The sequence below is a fragment of the Ursus arctos genome, unplaced genomic scaffold (genome assembly GCF_023065955.2).
Source record: "Ursus arctos isolate Adak ecotype North America unplaced genomic scaffold, UrsArc2.0 scaffold_16, whole genome shotgun sequence".
Classification (NCBI taxonomy): Eukaryota; Metazoa; Chordata; class Mammalia; order Carnivora; family Ursidae; genus Ursus; species Ursus arctos.
Window position 1 is genome coordinate 49,199,357 of NW_026622830.1, and position 17,485 is coordinate 49,216,841.

The 17,485-nt window shown below is 40.2% G+C and overlaps 1 protein-coding gene across 1 annotated transcript in view; it reads right to left on the bottom strand.

The window, feature by feature from the left end:
* Positions 1–17,485, bottom strand: part of LOC125281397 (dual oxidase 1-like) — a 385,354-nt gene that overhangs the window by 298,426 nt on the left and 69,443 nt on the right. The window contains 1 exon segment of the mRNA XM_057313035.1: positions 14,757–14,901. The gene's annotated coding sequence lies outside the window, so the exon portion shown is untranslated.

The window sequence follows — 17,485 nt, forward strand, 5'->3', positions numbered from 1 at the left end:
CTCTTCCAAAAATATCAACATAAGAGGAATACACACAAACACATTTTAAGAGGCCAGTATCACCATGATACCAAAACCAAATAAAAAGACTACAAGAAAAGAAAATTATATACTGGTGTCCCCGATGAATATAGATGAAAAAATTCTCTTTAAGTATTAACAGACTGAATTCAGCAGCATCTTAAAGGACCATATACCACGATCAACTGGGATTTGTCCAGGGGGTGCAAGGATGGTTCAACATATGCAAATCAATCACTGTGTGACACATCACATTAACAGAATGAAAGATAAAAATCATATGAATATCTCAATAGATACAGAAAAAGCATTTGACATGCATTTGACAAAGTACAACATGCATTCATGATAAAAACCCTCAACAAATTGGATCGTGAAGAAACGTACCTCAACACAATAAAGGCCACATACGGCAAACCCACAGCTACGGCAAACATCACACTCATTGGTGAAAGACTGAAAATTTGTCATGTAAGATGGGGAACAAGACAAGGGTGCCCACTCTCAACACTCCTATTCAATACAGTACTCGAAGTCCTAGCAGAACCATCAGACAAGACAAAGAAATCATAGGCATAAAAATTGGGAAGGGAGAAGTTAAAACTGTCTCTATTTGCAGGTGACATATAGAAATCCTAAAGACTATAAAAACAACCCTGTTAGGTCTAATCAATGAATTCAGTAAAGTTGTAGGATAGAAAATAAATGTACACCTAGCAGTAGCATTCCTATACACCAACAACAAACTACCTGAAAAAGATATAAGGGAAAAGATACAAAGAACATTTATGTTAGGGAGAAAAACAACAAAATACTTAGAAATAAACTTGAGCATGGAGGTGAAAGGTCTCTTCACGGAAAACAAGACATTGATGACAGATACAAAAAAAGAAACCCACCAATGAATTGAATGGTATTGCATGTTTATGAATTGCAAGAAATAATGTTAATTACCCAAGCCACCAATAGACTCAATGAATTTCCTATCAAGATTCCAATGACTTTTTTTGCAGTAAGAAAAAAAAATCCTAAAATTTGAATGAAACAATGAAAGACTTTGGATAACCGAAACAATCTCTAGAAAGAAGAATAAAGCTGGAGGCATCACACTGCCTGATTTCAACTGTATTATAAAGCTATAGTAAATCAAAATCTTATGGTAGTGGCATAAAAACAAACACATAGACTAATGAACACAAGAGAGAGCCCAGAAATAAACCCAGACACATACGGTTTTTGAGAAGGGAGGCATTCTCAATGGAGAAAAATAAAACAGCTTCTTCAGTAAATGATGCTGGGAGAAGTGGATATTCACATGTCAAAGAACAAAACTGGACCCCTATCTTACATCATCCACAAAAATTTACTCAAAATAGATAAAAGACTTACAGGGAAGACCTGAAATCATAAAATTCCTACAAGAAAACATAGAGAATAAACTACTTGACATTGGTCTTGGTAAGTATATTTTAAAAATAACACCAAAAGCACGAGCAACAAAATAAAAAAAAAAAAAAGTGGTACTACACTCAAGAGCCTCACAGTGAAAGAAATAATCAACAAAATGAAAATGCAACATATGGAATGGGAAAATATTTGCAAATCATGTATCTGAAGAGAAATTAATACCTAAAATATATACATAACTCATACAACTCAGTTGTATGTAAAAAAAAGAAAGAAAGAAAGAAAGAAAGTAAAAAAATAAAGAAAAGAAAAAAGAAACCAACTAAAGAAAGGACCAAGGACCTAAATAGACATTTCTCCAGAGAAGACAAATGGACAACCAGCACATAAAAAAGGTGTTCAGGGGCGCCTGGGTGGCACAGTGGTTAAGCGTCTGCCTTCGGCTCAGGGCGTGATCCCGGCGTTATGGGATCGAGCCCCACATCAGGCTCCTCTGCTATGAGCCTGCTTCTTCCTCTCCCACTCCCCCTGCTTGTGTTCCCTCTCTCGCTGGCTGTCTGTATCTCTGTGAGATAAATAAATAAAATCTTAAAAAAAAAAAAAAAAGGTGTTCAACATCTAATCTTTACGAAGATACAAATCAAAACCACAAAAACCACAACGAGATATCATTCTTGTTAGAATAATTATTATCAAAATGACAAAAGATAACAAATGTTGATGAAGATGTAGAAAAAAGGGAACTCCTGTGCACTGTTGGTGGGAATGTAAATTGGCATAGCCAGTATGGAAAAACCTATGAACTTTCTTCAAATATTAAAAATAAAATAACCAAAGGATCCCGCAATTCCACTTCTGGTTACATAGCTGAACAAAATGAGATTAACATGTTGAAAAAAAAGAAGTTAGCCTGTTGAAGAGGTATTGCCACCCCATGTTCATAGCAGCATTATTTACAATAGCCAAGATATGGAAACAACCTGTATCTATCAACAGAGTAATGGATAAAGAAAATGTAGTCTGTATATCCAATGGAATACTATTCAGCCATAAAAATAATGAAATCCTGTCATTTGAGACCGCACGGATGGTCCTTGAGGACATTATACTAAATAAGTCAGCAGAGAAAGACAAATACTAGATGATCTCACTTATATGTGGACCCTAAAACATAAAACAAATAGAAAAACAAATAGAAAAAGAGATCAGATTTATGGTTACCAGAGGCACGGGGTGACGGGAGGGAAAACTGAATGAAGGGGATCAAAGGTACAAACCACAGCTGTAAGTCCTGAGAATGTCATGTGCTACACAATCACTGTAGTTAACACTGCTGCATGTTGTAGCTGAAAGTTGCTGTCCTCTAGTTCAACCTCATTGAAATATTAGGAATCCCAAGCTTAATCCAAACGGTTTGAGCCCAAGGTCACAGAGCTCCCACGTTGCTGTTTTCAATTGCTACCATAATACAGAACACTTGGAAGGAGCATCTATATTCCAGGAACACAGCCAAATATCCTTTATTCACTAACTCTTCTGACCCTGTGACTCCATACCCTTTACTTGTCGTAGTCAGAATTCAGTTAGATAGAAACTGCCTTTCTGATTCTAACAGTACTAACGCACTATGTTTTCAACACAAGCTGCCTATAATATAGTTTAAAGTATATTTATGATGTGTATGAAAAATAAAAAAAAATTATTAGATGATAGTTAAGGTCCCAGAGGCTCGACAAATTCCACAGTTCTCAAAAAGATGGCCCCAAAGCCAGCAGCATTACCTACACATTTGTCAGAAATGCAAATACTCTAGCCCTCGAGAGAACTATTGAATCAGAATCCAGTGGGATTTACCTTTGGCATCAACAAGTCTTCCAGGCAATTCTAATGCACACCAAAGTTTGAGAAACACTGCTTTAATTGTTTTCATTGTTTGCACAAAGACAAGGGTGGATAATTAGTCATAGTCATCTCCATAAACTCAATAAAAGCAACGGATTAAAAAAATACAGGCAAACTCACATATCTCATACGGAAAATTTACAATTTATAAAAAATTCTACAATATGCTTTAGAAGCTTAAAGAAAAGTGTGAGGACACATGAAACCTCATGATATATTTGGGTTTTGTGATGAGCACTGAGTGTTATACACAACAGATGAATTACTGAACTCTAAAGATATTTAGGTTTTTTTTTTTTTTAAAGATTTTATTTTATTTATTCGACAGAGATAGAGACAGCCAGCGAGAGAGGGAACACAAGCAGGGGGAGTGGGAGAGAAAGAAGCAGGCTCATAGCAGAAGAGCCTGATGTGGGGCTCGATCCCATAACGCCGGGATCACGCCCTGAGCCAAAGGCAGATGCTCAACCGCTGTGCCACCCAGGCGCCCCAAAAGATATTTAGGTTTTGTTTTAATTTATGACTGAATGTAGTGTTCATTTCTGTTTCATAAATGGATTTAAAACACCACATATGCCTAGTAATAAATGAAACCTCAAGAAACTAGATGAGTCTCAAACAAACAACCTAACTTTACCCCTTAAGGCACTGGAAAGAGAACACATCAGGCCAAAGTTATTAGAAGGAAAGAAATAACAAAGATTAGAGCAGGGAAAAATGAAGCGGGACTAAAAGGATAATGGAGTATACCAACGAAACTAAGAACTGATTCTCTGAAAATAAAATTGACAAGCCTTTACCTAGATTTCCCCCACCCCCAAAAACAAGGAGAGAGAGAGAGGGAGAGACAGAACTCATATAAAAAATGAAAGAGTGATACCAGAGAAATGCCAAAGATCATAAGAAACTACTCTGAACAATTATATACAAAAAATTGGACAATCTAAGGGAAATTGATAAAACTCCCAGAAACATACAACTTGCTAAGACTGAATCCTGATGAAATGGAAAATCTGAACAGATTATTAGTAAGCAGGTTGAATCAGTAATTGAAAACCTCCAAAAAACAAAACTCCAGGACTAGATGGTTTCACAGGTGAATTCTACAAAATATTCAAAAAGGAATTAATACTCAAATTCTTCCAAAAAATAAAGGAGGAGGGAATTCTTCCAAACTCATTTTATAAAACTGGAATTCTTCTGATACCTGATCCAGACAAGGATTCTGCAAGAAAAACATTACAGGCCAATATTCCTAATATACACTTACAAAAATCCTCAACAAAATATTAGCAAACCAAATTCAGTAATACACTAAAAGGATCATATACACATATCTAGAAAAGTGTTGTTACAGCTGATGTCAGAGAAATTATCTGTGCTCTCTTCTAAAATTTTTATGGTTTCAGGTCTCATATTTAGGTCCTTAAGCTTTTTGAGTTAATTTTTGTCTATGGTGGAAAAAAAGTGGTCCAGTTTCATTCTTCTGCACGTTGCTGTCCAGTTTCCCCAAGATCATCTGCTGAAGCGGCTTTATTTTCCCCACTGTATACTTTTGTGGCCTTTGTTGAAGATTAATTGACCATATAGTTGTGGAATTATTTCTGAGCTTCCTATTCTGTCCTATCGCTCTGTGTGTCTATTTTTGTGCCAGTACCATACTGTTTTGATTACTACATGTTTGTACCGTAAATTAAAGTTTGGAATTGTGATACTTCCAGCCATGTTCCAGGATATTTAGGATTTTTTGCGATTCCATACAGATTCTAGGTCTGTTCTGGTTCGGTGGAAAATGCTGTTGGTGTTTGATAGGGATTGCCTTAAATCTGTGGATTAGATAGTATGGACATTTTAAGAATATTAATTCTTCCAATCGACAAACATCGAATGTCTTTACTTTCTGTGTGTGTGTCATGACTTTAAATCAGTGTATTTATAGTTTTCAGAGTCCCGGTCTTAAAGCCTCTTTCATTAAATTTATTCCCAAGTGTGTGTGTGTGTGTGTGTGTGTGTGTGTGTGTGTGTGTGTGTGTTTAATCGTTGGTGCAGTTGTAAATGGGATTTCTTTCTCAATTTCTCTTTCTGCTATTTCATTCGTAGTGCATAGAGATGGAACAGATCTGTGTATTAACTTTGCATCTTGTAATTTTACTGAACTTATGAGTTCTAGTGACTTTTTTTTTTTTGGTAGGGTCCTTAGAGTTTTCTAGATATAGTATCGTGCTATCGTGCTATACACGAATAGTGACAGTTTTACTTCTCCCTTACCAATTTAGATGCCTTTTCTTTCTTTTCCTGGTCTGATTGCTGAGGTCAGGACTTGCAGTACTATATTAAACAAAAGTGCTGGGAGTGCACATCCTTGTCTTCTTTCTGATCTTAGAAGCAAAACTTTTGGTTTTTCACCATTGAGTATGACGTTAGCTGTGTGTTTTAGATATATGGTTACTGTTATTATTTTGGGGTACGTTCCCTCTAATCTTACTTTGTTGAGTATTTTTGTCATCACTGGGTGTTGTACCTTGACAGATTAGATTTTAAACTAAAGACGGTAGGTAGAGATACAGAAGGACACTATATTATTCTTAAAGGATGTATCCAACAAGTGGATATGACAATTATAAATATCTATGCTCCCAACAGGGAAGCAGCTAGATACACAAGCCAACTCTTAACCAGAATAAAGAGACATATAGATAATAATACGTTAATAGTAGGGAAGATATAGATAATAATACGTTAATAGTAGGGAACCTCAACACTCCTCTCTCAGCAATAGACAGATCACCTAAGCAGAAAGTCAACAAAGAACCAAGAACTTTGAACGGACCAGATGGACCAGATGGACCTCATAGATATATACAGAACACTACACCCCAGAACAACAGAATACTCATTCTTTTCGAATGCACAGGGAACGTTCTCCAGAATAGATCACATACTGGGTCACAAAACAGGTCTCAACCGATACCAAAAGACTGAGATTATTCCCTGCATATTCTCACACCGCAATGCTTTGAGAATGGAACTCAATCACAAGGAAAAATTTGGAAGAAACTCAAACACTTGGAAACTAAGAAGCATCCTGCTCAGGAATGATTGGGTAAACCAGGAAATTAAAAATCAATTTAAGCAATTTATGGAGACCAACGACAATGAAAACATATCGGTCCAAAACCTATGGGACACTGCAAAGGTGGTCCTAAGGGGGAAATACACAGCCATCCAAGCCTCACTCAAAAGAATAGAAAAATCTAAAATGCAGTTTTTATATTCACACCTCAAGAAGCTGGAACTGGAACAGGTCTAACCCACGCACAAGAAGGCAGGTGATCAAGATTAGAGCAGAGATCAATGAATTAGAAACCAGGAGCACAGCAGAGCAGATCAACAGAACTAGAAGCTGGTTCTTTGAATCAACAAGATCGACAAGCCGCTGGCCAGACTTATTCAAAAGAATAGAGAAAGGACCCAAATTAATAAAATTATGAATGAAAAGGGAGAGATCACAACCTACACCAATGAAATAGGAAGGATCATTAGAAACTTTTTATCAACAGCTTTATGCCAATAAATTAAACAACCTGGGAGAAATGGATGCCTTCCTGGAAACCTATAAACGACCAAGACTGAAACAGGAAGAAATTGGTTACTTAAACAGACCGATTAATTATGAAGAGATTGAGGCAGTGATCAAAAACCTCCCCAAAAACATGAGTCCAGGGCCTGACGGATCCCCAGGGAATTCTACCAAACATTCAAATAAGAAATAATACCTATTCTCCTGAAGCTGTTTCAAAATATAGAAATAGAAGGAAAACTACCAAAGTCATTCTATGAGGCCAGAATTACCTTGATCCCCCAACCAGGCAAAGACCCCATCAAAAAGGAGAATTACAGACCGATATCCCTGATGAATTTGGACGCCAAAATTCTCAACAAGATCCTACCTAGCTAATAGGAGGCAACAGTTCATTAAAAGGATTATCCATCAAGACCAAGTGGGATTCATCCCTGGGATGCAAGCGTGGTTCAACATTCGCAAATCGATCAGTGTGATAGATCATATCAGCAAGAAAAGAGTCAAGAACCATATGAGCCTCTCAATTGATGCAGAAAAAGCATTTGACAAAATACAACATCCTTTCCTGATTAAAACCCTTCGGACTGTAGGAATAGAGGGTACATTCCTCAATTTCATATTCTATGAAAAGCCTACAGTGAATATCATTCTCAATGGGGAAAAGCTGGAAGCCTTTCCCTTAGGTCAGGAACACGACAAGGATGCCCACTCTCACTATTATTCTTCAACTTAGTACTAAAAGTCCTTGCAGCAGCAATCAGACAACAAAAAGGGATAAAAGGTCTCCAAATCGGCAAAGAAGATGTCAAACTGTCTCTCTTCGCAGATGACATGATACTCTATATGGAAAACCCAAAAGACTCCACCCCCAAACTACTAGAACTTATAGAGCAATTCAGTAATGTGGCGGGATACAAAATCAATGCTCAGAAATCAGTTGCATTTCTATACAAGAACAATGAGACTGAAGAAAGAGAAATTAGGGAATCCATTCCATTTACAATAGCATGAAAAATCATACATTATCTCGGAATTAACTGAACCAGAGATGTAAAGGATCTATATTCTAGAAACTACAAATCGCTCTTGAAAGACATTGAAGAAGACACAAAAAGATGGAAAAATATTCCATGCTCATGGAACGGAAGAATTAACATCGTTAAAATATCTATGCTACCTAGAGCAATCTACACATTCCATGCTATCCCAATCAAAATACCAATGACATTTTTCAAAGAACTGGAACAAACAGCCCTTAAATTTGTATGGAACCAGAAAAGGCCCCGAATCGCCAAGGAATTCTTGAAAAGGAAAACAAAGCTGGGGGCATCACGTTGCCTGATTTCAAGCTGTACTACAAAGCTGTGATCACAAAGACAGCATGGTATTGGCACAAAAAAAGACACATAGACCAATGGAACAGAATAGAGAACCCAGAAATGGACCCTCGGCTCTTTGGGCAAAAAATCTTTGACAAAGCAGGAAAAAACATCCAGTGGAAAAAAAGACAGTCTCTTCAATAAATGGTGCTGGGAAAAATTGGACAGCTACATGCAGAAGAATGAACCTTGACCACTCTCTCACACCATACACAAAGATAAACTCCAAATGGATAAAAGACCTCGATGTGAGACAGGAATCCATCAAAATCCTAGAGGAGAGCACAGGCAGCAACCTCTACGACATCGGCCACAGCAACTTTTTTCATGACACATCTCCAAAGGCAAGAGAAACAAAAGATAAAATGAACTTGTGGGACTTCATCAACATCAAAACCTTCTGCACAGCCAAGGAAACAGTCAAAAAAACTAAGAGGCAGCCCACGGAACGGGAGAAGATATTTGCAAATGACACTACAGATAAAAGACTAGTATCCAAAATCTACAAAGAACTTCTCAAACTCAATACACGAGAAAAAAATAAACAAATCCTAAAATGGGCAGAAGATATGAACACTTTTCCAATGAAGACATACAAATGGCTAACAGACACATGAAAAAATGTTCAAAATCATTAGCCATCACGGAAATTCCAATCAAAACCACACTGAGATACCACCTTGTGCCAGTTAGAATGGCAAAAACGGACAAGGAAAGAAACACCAAAGGTTGAAGAGGATGTAGAGAAAGGGGTTCCCTCCTACATTGTTGGTGGGAATGCAATTGGTATAGCCACTCTGGAAAACAGTGTGAAGGTCCCTTAAAAAGTTAAAAATTGAGCAACCCTATGATCCAGCCATTGCACTACTGGGTATTTACCCCAAAGATACAGACGTAGTGAAGAGAAGGGCCATATGCACCCCAATGTTCATAGCAGCATTGTCCACAATAGCTAAATTGTGGAAGGAGCCGAGATGCCCTTCAACAGATGACTGGATTAAGAAGTTGTGGTCCATATATACAATGGAATATTACTCAGCTATCAGAAAGAATGAATTCTCAACGTTTGCTGCAACATGGACGGCACTGGAGGAGATAATGCTAAGTGAAATAAGTCAAGCAGAGAAAGACAATTATCATATGATTTCTCTCATCTATGGAACATAAGAACTAGGAAGATCGGTAGGGGAAGAAAGGGATAAAGAAAGGGGGGGTAATCAGAAGGGGGAATGAAGCATGAGAGACTATGGACTCTGAGAAACAAATGAGGGCTTCAGAGGGGAGGGGGTTGGGGGAATGGGATAGACTGGTGATGGGTAGTAAGGAGGGCACGTATTGCATGGTGCACTGGGTGTTATACGCAACTAATGAATCATCAAACTTTACGTCAGAAACCAGGGATGTACTGTATGGTGACTAACATAATATAATAGAAAAGAAAAAAAAAAGAAAAAAAGAAAATTCTTTATTAAAAAATAAATAAATAAATAAATGAAAGGGGGAAAAAGGAAAAAAACGTAAGCACAAAAAATCAGGGAACAGGACAGGGATAACAGCCCCAGATACAGAGGAAAAAGCTGGATAAAACAGATGATTTTCTATGAATGTATAAATCACCAAAACTAAACCAGAAAATGATAGCAAATCTAAAAAAGCACTAAGCTTTTTTTTTTTTTTAAAGATTTTATTTATTAATTTGACATAGAGAGACAGCCAGCAAGAGAGGGAACACAAGCAGGGGGAGTGGGAGAGGAAGAAGCAGGCTCCTAGCGGAGAAGCCTGATGTGGGGCTTGATCCCAGAACGCTGGGATCACGCCCTGAGCCGAAGGCAGAGGTTTAAGAACTGAGCCACCCAGGCGCCCCAAAAGCACCAAGCTTAGGTAGTTTTACTGGGGAATTCCACCAAATTTAAGGAAACACATCATTTCAAGAGTATTTAAACTGGCTAAAGCAGAGAAAGCTTTTAATAAAGCTAAGGAAAGCACTAAAACAACTTGATAAAGATTACATTAAAAACAAAATTACAAACTGGTTTCACAAATCACAATGTAAAATGACTCAGTAAAATATTACTAGAATCTGGCTACACACTAACAGAGGTTTCACTGATGATTCAATAATATGACCATGATTCAATAACATAAAATCTGTTACTATTATTCATATGAACAGGTCAAGGAAGAACATCTGTATAATTTCACAGATGCTACAACAGTATTTAATAAAATTCAACAACCATTTTTGATTAAAAAAACAAAGAGCAACAACACAGCCCTTAGTAAAATAACTAGTGTGGCAGAAACACTAAAAGCATTCTCAGTGAAGTAAGGAACAAGACAACGTAACCACTATCATTCTCACTTAGTATTTGATCTCGTCCTGGAAATACAAAGGAACCAAAAAGAGAAACAAGAGACATAAAAAGTAAAAAACATGGAATGAAATTCTTATTATTTGTAACTGATATGATATTATACCTGAAAATCCAAGAGAACCAACTGCAAAAACTACTAGAAACAATATGATGACATAAGTTCCTGCTTGAAAAATCAGTAAGTACAGGGGCACCTGGGTGGCTCAGTCGGCTAAGCATCTGCCTTGGGCTTAGGTCATGATCCCAGGATCCTAGGATCAAGCCCCACATCGCATGGGGCTCCCTGCTCGGCAGGAAGCCTGCTTCTTCCTCCCCCTCTGCCTACCACTCCCTCTACTTGTGCTCCTCTCTCTCTAATAAATAAATAAAATAAAAATTAGTAAAGTACAATAATAAAAATATGTAATATAAGAAAGGGTCCTATTTTCAACAACAAAAAAGATCAACTAGGAATAAATTTAAGAAATGTACAGGATTTTTACACAAACCTTTTAAAGACATTTCTGAGACAACTGGAGAAATGTGTATGTAGATTGGATATTACATTAAATTAGTACTAGGCAATAAATTGTTAATTTTGATAAATATAAAAAAGTTTTGATAAATATAGCAATGAGGTTATATATATTTCAAAAGTCTCTATTTGTTCCAGTTCCCAAGTTATACTCTGAAGTAGTTACGAATAAAATCATTTGTTTTAAAACATTCTAGTCCCCCACCCTACAAAGAAATGGAGGGAAGAGGGACAAATGATTCAAGATTGGCAACGCATGGCAAACTGTTTAAAAAGACGTGATGGATACATCCAGGTTCATTATATTCTCTTCCCTACTTTTGTGTATTTGAAAATGTGCACAATAGGACCCAAACAAAGGCACGTACTGAGAGACTCAAAGGTACACAATAGGCTTATAAAAACACACAAAAATTGCCACCTAACAATTAGAAATGCAAATTAAAGCTACAAATCAGATGTCATTTTCATCAATCAAATAGAGAAAAGATCCAAATATTTGGTGATATTCAGTATTTGGGGGAAAGGAAGTAACTGACCTGCCGGGGAAAAAGTATCCATCAGTACTTTGGAGGACTCCTTGGCCTCACCTTTCAAAATTATAAACACACACTCCGTGGCCCAGCAATTTCACTTCTTAGGAATTTATGCTAGAGATACTAATTCAATAAGTATTTTCCGCCACCTACTATGGCCATACACTAGAGACAGAAAAGTGGAGGAAACAAGGCCCCTGCTCTCATAGGGTTCCATTATTGTAGGGGAGGAGAGAACCAATAAAGCCAATTAAGTACACGGACAATTGCAAGGTCAAGGGAGATAAGTGTGATGAAAAAAGCAAACAGAATAAGGGTGTTGGGAGTGGCAAGAAGTCTATTTTGGATGGGCCTCTCTGAGGACGTGACAGTTGGGCAGAGACCTGGGTGAAGAAGAAAACAAAGGAGAAGAATGACCAGGAGAACATTCCAAGAAATAGGGAAGGAAACCACGGAGTAACACATACATTTGGCTTTCCTGCCCTCTGCTTTTCTTTTTATTCCCTAACAGTCTTTCGTTCCTCCAAAGGATATGAGCACCTCTTGAATGTCTTTCTTTGTCCTGATACAAAAATGAAAATAAACGTATCTTTGAAATACAATACATCTTTCGGGCCAGCACTGTTTCCCCAAACACTATTGTGCCTAATAATTTCATTTCTTCAAAGGAAGAATTCCCAAACTTATCTAGGTGTAATGCCAAACCTGTTTACAAAAGTACATTCAAGCTAGAATTAGTTTCACAAAAGATATTGACCAGTTACTAGATAATTTTATAGAAAAAAAAAATACTGTCAGTCCCTGCCCTTCTGGCAAGAATGCGAACCACTGACTTAGAGAAGACTATAGTTTAATTTCATAACCTTTTAAGCAATGAGGTTGAAATGTTGAAGTGCCTATTTGGATAAATATTTATTTATTTGGATAAATATTATTTATCCAAATATTTTCAATTTCAATTTCATGATCTTTTAGGCAATGATATTGATATTTTTAGAGGCTATTTTAATAAATATTTGACACTGAAGTGGCCAGTGTCAATTAAGGGCGTTCCAGTTGACCCCAAAAGAAACGACTCTGCAACAACACCTGAGAACATTACATACTAACCTGTTCAAAACCGTGAAACACCCAGACTTCAAACTTGCCATGAATGATACGTTCTGTGAACAGCCAGATTAATTACAAAGCCAGCATATGGAGAGATCTGTCCCTGTGAAATACACTATCTTAATTCTGAAATCAGCTTTACCTGGATGCATTCATCTCCTATTCAGACAACGCAAAAAAAACTAAGACTTCCAGATTCTACAGAGATTCCTAAGGAGACAACTCAGTGTAATCCAATTTCAAGCACCATTAGCCATCTGCACAAGCAACGACAGGTTTCCCTCCAACAGCTGACGATGCGGTGTACCCCTGGCCACATCACACCACTGAACCTTCCCCCAAAGGTCCAGCAGAGAATGCCACTTCTGACAACTAGTTACCCGAGAAAAAATTACCAAAGTGAGAAACCGGGAAAAGGTAAGCTTCCGCACAGGCCAGCCCAGCAAGAGGGGCGCTCAGTTTTGAGTTCTATGCAGATCTGAGGCCAAGAATCCCAATGCTCTCTGGCTCTGGAGCCTGCCCTTCCACGTCCCACCTCTTACGTGAGAGGCGTCCAGGAGCCTCACAAGGGACGCCCCCCACGCCCTCCTCTACTCTACAACGTGGGGTCGTGATTGCCCCCTGCTCCCAGCCCCTGGGAAAGACGCTGGTCCAGCCGGTCGAGGACGGGGTACCACTGGCTCACCTGGGGAGGGTAAGGGCACGGGGCTGGGCTCCGCGGAGGGCCAGAAAAGGGCACCAGGGGAGGGAAGGGGACAGTCGGGGGCCCTCCGGCAAGCAGCTATCTGGGGAAAGGATGCCCGCGGGCCTCACTGGCGGGCCAGGCGAGGGAAAGAGGACACGTGAGAATGCAGGGTAGACGTGGGGCGCTCCTGCAGGCAAGAAACGTACGGAGGGGCGGGGGGCTTAAGAGCTGCCTGCGGGCCAGGTAGGGGGCCCCGCCCCTGCGCCCTGCCTCCCCTGCCCAGCGCCCGCTTCATGCCCGCGTCCGCGGCGCAGCGCGGCTCTGCCGGCCCCTTGCCCGCCAGCCGCAGGTTCTGCTTCAGGCGGCAGTCGGCGTCCAGCGCCGCGGCGGCCGAGCCCGACGAGGACGAGCCCGAGGCGGTGCAGCGCTCATGCTCCAAGGCGACGGGCTCCGTCCGCTTCCTCATCCCGCGGCCGACAGGGCCAGCCGCCGACGGCGTCCGCTGACCTCGCCCGCCCGCCCGCGCTGCAGTCGCCGCGACTCGCAGGAGCAGCTGCCGCCCGGAGCCCGCAGCCCCTCACATCCCAGCCCCAGGCCGCGGCGCCCGACTCTACCGACCCGCGCCTGGGATCAGGTCGGCCGCGCCTGCCAATCAGCGCCGGGCTCCCACCGGCCCCGCCCCCTCCATGCTTCCGCGGGAGCGCGCCCAGCGTCCCCGGCGCCGACCTGCCCCCATTTTGGAGAAGGGCGGGAGAAGCCTTGCGGGGAGTCACAGTCGCCTTCGGGCGAGCGACCGGTGGTGCCCTTGAGAGGTCTGAGCTCGGTCGCCGCGGGTGAGAGGGCCGCCTTTGCCTGGGTGCTCAGCGCCAGGAGCCAACGCAGCCGGTCCTGCCCCAAATCAGTGGCCCGAACGTGGGAGGACGCCGGCTGGAAAGCACCCAGCGAGCCCGAGCCGCAGAGGAAAGCGGGCTCCCACCTCTCCCGCCCCAGATTGTGATTTTTCCCTAATGCTGGGAAGCCAGTATGAATGAACCCCTCGGAAAGGTTTCTGTAATGGCTTATGAAAACAAAGAGCAAACGGTAACAAATCACCATTCTCATGATTCATAACTATTTTCCACAAGATTTTAATTTAAAAAATACGCTCTCAGGTACTTTTTTTTTTTTTAACACAAGCATATAGATAATTTAATTTTAAAATATTGGGCTGAATTTATGAAAACTGAACTCATTAAACAACTTACTTCTTAAAATCTGTATATGACTTTAGAGTTGTGTAAAGCAGTTAGTAGTCGCTGGTGGAGGTGCGCCTGGCTGGTGGAGCACAGGACTCTTGATCTGGCTTTGTAGGTGCCAGTCCTAGGTCGGGTGTGCAGATCACTGAAGAATCTTTAAAAAAAATAAAAAAGGAAAAAATCTGTTTCAAAGATAAATTTACACTTGTGGAACCCAAGAACTAATTCAATTCATCTTACAAAGAAAAGAGCTGTTTCACAAATTTAGTGTTACAGCTTTGGCATTCTTTAATATTTCTTGGAAAGGATCTACAACCGAGAGATTGGCTTACTTATCACAAAGTGAACTTTCAACATTCAAAATTTCAACATTTCTGTAAGTTGAAAACGATTGGCAATTGATAAATTTAAGATCAATTAGAAATGCCTTTAGAAATTTCATAGCTCCTTCTATTAGCTTTGTAATGATAGTTCTAAATTGCAAAAGAATTTCATTGACAGTGTTATAAAAAATATCACAACTGGCATTCATATTTGTGTGGATAGCTTCAAATACAATTTTAAAATTTAAATGGTGAATTCTTTAAACTGTTATGCACATACTGGAGATTAGGAATCCAGAAACCGAAGTTAAAAAAAAAAAAAAAAACTGACCCTATCACTCACAAAATCCTCTTTAATTGAAAAAAAAAAAAAAAAAAAAAGCAAGGAAGGGAGGGCTGTTGAGAAGAGAGAAATGTGAGGGTTATTGAGTCTGGCTGGCATTGGGCCTTACCCGTACAGTCCTCAACTCTTGGTCCTGTAGGGGCCAAGGGCCAGGCTGCTCCAAGGTGGGCCACTTTGGCTTGAAGATTATTTTGACCTAAAGGCAATCAAGACCCTATGGACTTCCTCCCTATGAAAGAAACTTTTTGCCCCTTCCTTGACTAATAGAAGAATCTAAATTGGGGTCTTTCCCCAATTTAATAATGGTTATTACCAGAAATAAGTCTTATCCAAGTGACCCATCTATATGGCAAGGCAAGCATCTAATTACCAAACATTCGCTCTTCTTGCCCTGTGACTTGCATTCTTTCCCTTCAAAGTCCCAGACCCCCACCTGATTCTCTTTAGTTCAGGATGGATACATACACACACACCTTATTTTGCCTATCTTTGGAATTTCCATGTCAGTGTGGATTCCCTGTATGTAGGAAACTAAATTTGATTTTCTCCTGTTAATCTGTCTCATATCAATTTGATTCTTAGTACAGCTTGACGGACCTAGAAGGGGACAGGAAATTCTTGCTCCTGATATTCCACATTGACTTTCTGTATGGTCTTTAAATACCATGCTACACTGGTGACACCCACATTTGTATCTCTAGTCCATACCCTTTCCTTGAACCCCAGGCTCCTCTATCTAATGGTCTACTCATCCACTCTAATATCCTGTAGGCACCTAAAGTTCCTATGTTCAAAACTGAGCTCCCAACTCTTTTCCCTCCCCCAACTCCACGTGTAACCTTCCTCACCTCAGGAACGGCAACCTTATATTGACATTTCCGTAGGTCAAAACCCTGGGATCATCCTTGAATCCTCTCTTCTTATGTCTGTATTAGCACTCCTTTCAAAATCTATCCAGGACACAACCACTTCTCACCACCGCCTCCATCCACACCCTGGCCCAAGCTGCCATCTTCTCTCACCTGGATTATTTTAATAGCATAAGTGGTCTCCTGCCTCCACCATTGCCAACTTTTGTCTACTTAACTCAGCCGTCGGAAAGTTCTTTTTAAAGACGTAGCTCCAATCCTGTCACTTGTTTGCTCAAAACACCTGTATGGTTTCCCATCTCACTGAAAATAAAACAGAAAACTTGTGAGAGGGCTTACAAGGGTCCTACCTGACATGGCCTCCAGTCCTCACTCTGATGTCAGCCACCAGGGTCTCCCTCCCTTACTCTGCTCCAGTGTCACTGCCTCCTTGCTGATGCGGGGACCCCAAGGAGAGGTGTGGGTGGCACGTGTGTGAGCCACCCATTCCCCTCCTTGGGGCCTTTGTACTTACATTCCTGCTGCCCGTAATTCTCTACCCAACCTATGGCCCCGTTTCCACATGCCTTACTCGCTCCACACTGCAGGTCTGTGCCTTCTCTGAACACCAACAAAACCCTCAGGTCCTCTCATCATCACTCTATTGACCTGCCTTGGCTTATTCTCCTTAGCACTTTTCACTAATATATTTATCATCAGTATATCTGTATCCCACGCTGGAACATAGACTTGAGAACAAGTACTTTGTTCACTACTTTATTTTCAGTGTCTAGAACAATATGCAGCATAGAGTGAGCACTTCATGAATATTTGCTTAAAGAGTAATCAATCACCACAGCCCCTTAGAAGTGTGTACTGTTGGCCCCATTGTACAGGTAAGGAAATGAAGCTCAGGCCGAGATTCTGAAATTAAAAAGGTATATGAGGAAGGTTGTGGATACTGGTGATTTTTGGAATACAGTTCTGTAGCACAGTCCACTATAGATCTGTGTATTTAATAAAACTTAGCTAAATTATCCCTGACTGTAGAGCTGAAAAGGAAATGTCACTCAATTCAGATTACACAGCTATTGTATCTTTATTTGCAAAAGAGGAACATAGTTTCTGGGGTTAGCTAGAATGCAGTCGTATTTTCTTTTTAGAAATGTTGCTTTTTAAAAGGTAACCAAGTAAAACAAACTGTTTCTATAGCAGTAATTTCCA